This window comes from Nicotiana tabacum, chromosome 24 (genome assembly GCF_000715075.1).
Source record: "Nicotiana tabacum cultivar K326 chromosome 24, ASM71507v2, whole genome shotgun sequence".
Lineage (NCBI taxonomy): Eukaryota > Viridiplantae > Streptophyta > Magnoliopsida > Solanales > Solanaceae > Nicotiana > Nicotiana tabacum.
In genome coordinates, this window is record NC_134103.1 from 74396149 (window position 1) to 74404248 (window position 8100).

The following is an 8100-nucleotide window of genomic DNA, read 5'->3' on the forward strand; positions in this document are numbered from 1 at the left end:
ATTTTTCCCCTATTTTAGAATTTTACAATTCTTATGTCCAAACGCCCACTAAGTCAAATAGGCATGAATTAATATTTGTAACCATTAATTCTTCAAATAAAAATAAGAACGAGGCTAGATAATAAACATCCAACCATAAATCAGCAATAAATCAAACACTCATTAAGTTTACACACTAGGGTTGAGTCACAACCCTAGTAAAAATTTAGCTACTCATGGTTAAACTAGAAGAAACAGGAGAATAAATGATAATTAAACCCATATTGATAATTAAAATGATGAAATCAATATTCAAAAAGCTCAAAATAGCAAAAACTACTAAAAAGAGTAAAAGAAACCGTCTACTGTAGTAGCTGATGTCAAAAGTTGACCTAAAAAAGTAAAACTCTTCTATTTATACATAGCTAAAATTTTCGAAAATAAATGCCCATTCGGAGGTTCTGCGGCCGCACAATTCCATGTGCGGTCCGCACTTTGCTTCAGCTTGAAAAGGTTGAAAATCTGCGGCCGCATAATAATGAAGTGCGGCCACACTGCCCTCTTCTACGGTCCGCACAATAATGTCTGCGGTCCGCACATGGAATTGTGCGTCCGCGTAGCTCTTCTTCTGCGGCCGCACAATAATTGTGTGGTTCGCACTTGTGTTGGACTCGAGGTGCAGGTTGTCACACCCTAAAACTTGTGGCCGGCACTCGGTACTCTACAAGACCTGGGTGAACCATCTCATATATTAATACTCACTTATATGCCTAACAGGAGGATGCGAAGGCCTCTTCAAGTACAATTGTTTTAAGATATAGAACAAGACATGAGTAATATCTTTAAGTAAATATTTTTCCTTGAAGGAAAGCTTCATAAATATAAAAGAAAGTTTCATTCATGTATGCCATATTAGTAATTATATGATTACAACCCAAAATGAATACTACTATTGTCTATGGAATCTCTATGACATAAAATAAAATAGCCAACCAAGGCATAACCCAATGGCTCAAAGGATAATAATATAATAAAGTTCTCCACGGGTACGAGTGTGGAGTCTCACCAAAAGCATCAACAGAAAATGTAGAGCTGCCCTAACCACGCGGTCCAAGCTGCTCAGGTCAGTATCTGAAAACAGAAATGAAAGTGTGGCCGAAAAGGCCTAAGCTCCACATGCCTAGTACAAATCGTGAACCGTTCCCCAAAAGAAAATAGGACAAGACTAAAGAAGATATAAGATATGTAATAGCAATTGATATAGAAAGAAGCATTCACATCAATTAACAATTTAGAAAATAAAATAAAATAGTATGGTAAAACATATTTCAACGTCTTCCTTTAATATTAATCTTTGCAAATCGTGTTACATTTTTCATTTATCGGGAGCACTATACCATCACCGACACGAAAGAAGGTCAACTAGATTATGTACCTAGCGGCATGTATCATATACTGTCACGACCCAAAATCCAACTAGTCGTGATGGCACCTAACCCATCCCGTTAGGTAAGCCAATTTCCAACTAACCAATTTCAATAATAATTATTAAATCAATTTAAGTGAATAAAGATCCTGATCTTATACAATCCCCAAGAACTGGTAGTACAAATCACGAGCTTCTAAGAATAGAGTATACAAAGCGAAAATAAAATAAATACATAGTCTGTTTGAATAATACATAAACAGAGCTTTTATAAATCTAAGGCTACCCTGAACAAGAGGCAGCTACAACAGGAACATAGGTACATCTTCAAATCCCGCAACCATCGAGCACAACAACAACATCAGTCAACATCTGCACGCAATGTGTAGAAGTGTAGTATTAATACGACCGACCCCATGTACTGAGTAAGTAACAAACCTAGCCTTAGGTTGAAAGTAGTGACGAGCTTCTACCAAGGTCGGGTCCAAATCCACTAATCCACAACAGTTAATAACGACATAAAGCAAATAATACCAGAAGTAACTCAGGGATAGAATACACAGCCAAGTAATGATTTCAAAAAAAAATAGTAGTTCTTTCTTTCAAATACATCAGTGAAAACCCAAATCGTTTGCCGAAGTTGCCAATAATATGGATAGTTTGAAAATAATAAATTTCTCCAAAAATCTTCTCAATAATAAATAATATGTTTTATTTTCCTTACGGATAACCCGTGTAAAACAAATGCATCACTATGCCCATCTGTCAAAATGTATGACAAATTATGAATGATGTGAAATTGTACAACATGAGGAAAAATACATATCTATGCATGTATGTTATGTGTGCATGCCAATGCGATGGAACTCAGTGATAAAATCATAAACAACACCTCGGGTAGAACATCACTCATATACAGCCCCTCGGGCAAACCTCATAGTCACTCGTGCCACTCGGGCATACCTCACAATCACTCTTGCCACTCGGGCATACCTTACAATCACTCTTGCCACTCGGGCATACCTCACTATCACTCACGCCTCCCAGTTACTCAGCACTCGGCACTCGCACTCAGTAGGTACCTGCGCTCACTGGGGGGGTGTACAGACTCCGGAGGGCCTCCTTCAGCCCAAGCACTATAATCTGCACGGACAACTCACGTGTTGCAAGGACAACTCTCGTGCTATAATAATAAAGTATGCCGCAGGCGGGCAGCCCCGATCCACACTCATCCTCACAATCAGGCCCTCGGCCGATATCAAACATGTTGCGGCGTGCATCCCGATCCCATAAATATCCTCACAAATCAGGCCATCGACCTCACTCAGTCATAAACCTCTCAAGCCACTCGGGCATTTCAGTAAAATAGGGCATTCGGCCCAAAACATTTATATGCATCAAAATAAAGTCATAAAACTGAGTTATGATATGCAATGAAATAAATATGACTGAGTATGAATTTTCAATTTCAAATAAATAATTCACAGCAATATGACCTATGTGGGTCCTAATAATATTGGCACATAGCCTCAATCATAATTTTTAATATGCTTTTCAGCTTAATTTCTCTAACTCATAAAACTGCATGGAAAATGCCAAGATTATTTAACTTCAAAATTCCACAGAAATAATTATGTCACAATTTCTATAGTGCACGCCCACACGCCCGTCACCTAGCATGTGCGTCACCTCCCAATAATTCACATAATACACATATTCAAGGTTCATACCCTCATCTCCAAGATTAGAAGAGTTACTTACCTTGAACAAGCCGAATCCAATGTCGAGCAAGCTAAACAATGCTCCAAAAATTCCATTATGTGCGTATCAACTCCCGAACGGCTCGAATCTAGTCATAATAATTTGACTCAGTCCACACAATTTATAAGAATTAATTCTATATCAAAACGCTAATATTTTCCATAAAATCTAAAATTACGCCCTTCTTGAAGTGTTCTTGAGATTTTCTTCAAAAATCTATAATTTCCATGTAGTTGAAGAGTTAAGAAATGTAATTAATGAACTAAATCTACCAAGAAAGAATTAAATTCTTACCTTAAAGGTGTATTAATGGTAGAGATATATCTTATCTCTCTAAGTCTTCAAAGACAAAGCCCTAAAATAAAAGACCAATCTCCTCCCGTAATTGCCTTTAAAAGGCTTCAGAATTCAGATGTCGCATGGGTCGCGTCGCATGCTTCATCGTGTGCGTCCCAGCTCCTTCAACCTGAGCGGATACCAACTTCGGCGCTATGGGACAAGTTCACTGCCTCACGCTGGGTTCTAACTTATTTTGGACGTGATGGAGATGCGACGCATCACTGAAGTAATATTTTGGTCTTCAACTTTGTTCATTTCATTTCCCAACTTTACATGTTTGCCTTTGTCTTTAATAATTAATTCCCCTGTACCCTTTGTACCTTTGTTAACCAACAACCTTTCTACTTTTTTAAATCCCTTTTTCATTGCCAACAGAAGGCGAGGATTTTAAAATCCTTGTTTTCTTATTAAATTCTAATTCTTCAAGTTAGCTACATACCATTGAGATTTCATAAATTTTGGCCCTTATGACATAGAAACTTGATATGCTCCAAATGCATTTGTTGACCTTGTAACCTCCACTAATTCAATGATTAACTATTGAAATTATCCTATGCACTCCAATAACTTTGTTCCACTCGAAATACCATGTAGCTCAGATTTAATAAATTAACTCAAATTAATTATGAAAATTCACGGGGCTTTATATTTTTTCCCACTTAGAAAATTCATCCTCGAATGTAAATCCTTGGTCGTGCTAACGTCCGAAGGTGAAATTTTCGAGTCTTTCCTTACTCCTTAACTCTTTAAGGCTTTGAAATTTGACTACTCCCTAAATTTCAAAAAAAAATAAAATTGCTAGGGTTTTCTTTGTTTATAGGTCTCTCCAAAATTTCAACCTGACAGCGAGCCACCAGAGTACAACATAAAATGCCACACATGACTCTACTCATTAGAGCTACATCAGTGAAAGTCTCCACGATTTTCAATGCCTTCAAACACCATTACATAGCCTCTCTCGGCGTCACGATAATAAAGTCTAGTACCATGAGACAAATCTAACCACCGTGAGCAATAAATGAATAAATCACATCACAAAATCGTATTGAATCCCAACTAATAAGTAAGATAAATAAATTGCTTACTTGCTCTATGGAACTAAAGCATGATAAACTCCAAATTCAAATTTTCAAGGAAATAGTCATACCTGAAGTCACGAACAACTGGGGTATCGAATTTTCATATCCTCCTCGACCTCCCAAGTAGCCTCATCGACGTCATGATTACGCCATAACACTTTAACTGAAGCTATGTCCTTAGTCCTCAACCTACGAACTTGCCTATCAAGAATCTCGACAGGTTCTTTGTCATAAGTTAAACCATCATTTATTTCTACTACCTCCGGTGAGATGATGTGAGCAGGATCGGGCACATACCCCCGTAGCATCGATACATGAAAAACGGGATGGACTAAAGTCATTGATGCATGTAACTCCAGCTTGTAGGTTACTTCACCAATCCTTTTCAAGATTCGATATGGGCTAATGAATCTAGGACTTAGCTTGCCCTTCTTCCCAAATCTCATAACGCCCTTCATTGGCGATACCTTCAAGAACACTTGATCACCCTCTTTAAACTCCAACTTACGTCGATGTACATCTGAATAACCTTTTTCTCAACTTTGAGCGGTCTTAAGCCGTTGTTGAATCAAAGCCACCTTCTCTAAGGCATCATGTGCAAGATTGGGACCAAGTAGTCCTACCTCAGTCAGCTCAAACCATCCAATAGGTGATCTACAACGTCGTCAGTACAAAGCCTCATATGGAGCCATCTGGATACTAGCTTGATAGCTATTATTGTAGGCAAATTCAATCAGAGGTAAGTGTTCATCCCAATTTCCACCAAAATCAAGGACACAAGCCCGCAACATATCCTCAAGCGTCTGAATAGTCCTCTCAGCCTGTCCGCCAGTCTGTGGATGAAAAGCGATACTTAAATTTACACTTGTACCCAATCCTTCTTGAAAGGGCTGCCAAAAATGAGCAATAAACTGGGGCCCTCTATCAGATATAATGGAAATTGAAATACCGTAAAGTCTGACAATTTCTTTCAGGTACAACTTAGCATATTGTTGTGCCGTGTCAGTCATCTTTACCGGTAAGAAATGCGCCGACTTTGTAAGTCGGTCGACAATCACCCAAATAAAGTCATGCTTTAAGCGAATGTGAGGCAAACTTTCACGGCCCAATTTCACCTATAGGTTGTGAGGGCGCCCAACACTACAGCTAGGCAAGGCAACTAATAAATTAAGCATACATTGATAAAATTTAAAACCAAGAAAAATAATAAAAACATCAAAATTCTACCAATGTATGTGCCAAAACCTGGTGTCATAAGTGTATGAGCATCTAGTAGATTATACAAAACCTCAAATACTGTCTGAAATAAAAATAGAGAGAATGAAAAATATAAGGAGAGACACTAGTAGCTGCAGAACGACTCAGAACGTGCAGCTCACCACTATGCCCCTGGGTAACCATCCCCGCGAGTCATAAATTAATAAAAGCATGTTCGGGGAGTTTTATTTTCAGGAATGAGTTTTTAAAAGTTAAAATGACCGGTTGGGTCATTACATTCTCCGTCCTCGAACGAGTTTAGAATAATACTTGGAGTGCTAAATAAGTGTGGATATTTGCTCCGTATGTCCTCCCCGGCCTCCCAAGTCACCTCCTCGATTGGTTGGCCCCTCCACTGGACCTTTACTGCAGAGATCCTCTTGGACCTCAACTGGCGAACTTGTTTATCAACAATGGCAAATGGCTCTTCTTCATAACCCAAACTCTTATCTAACTAAACCGTGCTGAAGTCCAACACATGTGATAGGTCGACATGATACTTCCGGAGCATAGATACATGGAAAACCGGATGAACTCCCGATAGACTGGGAGGCAATGCAAGCTCATAAGCAACCTCTCCAACTCGTCTCAACACCTCAAATGGGCCTATAAACCTTGGGCTCAACTTGCCCTTCTTTCTGAATATCATAATTCCCTTCATCGGCAAAACCTTCAAGAGAACTTTGTCACCTACCATAAATGATAAATCACGCGCATTCTGATCCGCGTAACTCTTCTATCTTGACTGTGCTGTACGAAGTCGCTCCTGAATCAACTTTACCTTTTCCAAGGCATCCTTTACCAAATCAGTACCATATAACTTAGTCTCACCGGGCTCAAACCATCCGATAGGTGAACGGCATCGACGGCCATATAAAGCCTCAAATGGAGCTATCTCGATGCTGGATTGATAACTATTATTATAAGCAAACTCGGCCAAAGGCAGGAAACTATCTCAGTGACCTCCAAAGTCAATCACACATGCCCTGAGCATATTCTCCAAAATCTGAATTGTCAGCTCTGACTGCCCACCGGTCTGCGGATGAAAGGTTGTGCTGAGCTCTACACGGGTCCCTAATTCACTCTATACTGCTCTCCAAAAATGTGAAGTAAACTAAGGGCCTCTATCTGATATGATGGAAATTAGCACACCGTGCAACCGAACTATCTCCTGAATATAAATCTGGGTTAACTTCTCTGAAGTATACGTAGTCACAACAGGAATAAAATGTGCCGACTTGGTCAACCTGTCAACAATCACCCAAACTGCATCAAACTTCTTCAAGGTCCGCAGCAACCCAACTACAAAGTCCATAGTAATTCATTCCCATTTCCACTCTGGTATAGTCATCTACTGAAGTAGGTCGCATGGCCTCTGGTGCTCATATTTAACTTGCTGGCAATTTAGACACCTAGCTACATACTCAACTATGTCCTTTTTCATTCGTCGCCACCAATAATGCTGCCTCAAGTCACGATATATCTTCGTAGCACCTGGATGAATAGAATACCGAGAACTGTGTGCCTTCTCCAGGATCTTTTTCCTCAGTTCATCCACATTAGGAACACACAGACGATCTTGGAGTCGCAGAACACCATCCACACCAATAGTAACTTCCTTGGCACCACCTCGTAGTACCGTTTCTCGAAGAACCATTAAGTGTGTGTCATCATACTGGCGAGCCTTGATCTGCTCAAATAGTGAAGACTGAGCTATGACACATGTAAGAACTCGGCTGGGCTCTAAAATATCTAGCCGCACAAGTCTATTGGCCAAGGACTGGATATCCAAAGCTAATGGCCTCTTTTCTGCTGAAATGAAAGCCAAACTACCCATACTTTCCGCCTTTCTACTCAAGGCATCTGCAACTATATTTGCTTTACTTGGATGATATAGGAAAGTAATATCATAATCTTTTAGCAACTCAAGCCACCTGCGTTGTCTCAGATTTAGGTCCCTCTACTTGAACAAATTCTGCAAACTGCGATGATCAGTGTAAACTTCACAAGACACCCCATAAAGATAATGCCTCCAAATCTTTAGAGCGTGAACAATCGCAGCTAACTCCAAATCATGTACAGGATAATTCTTCTCGTGGGGCTTCAGCTGACGTGAAGCATATGCAATAACTCGCCCTTCCTGCATCAATACACAACCCAAGCCAACGTGTGAAGCGTCACAATACGCTGTATACATTCCCGAACCAGAAGGTAACACTAACACTGGTGTTGTAATCAATGTTGTCTTGAGCTTCTGAA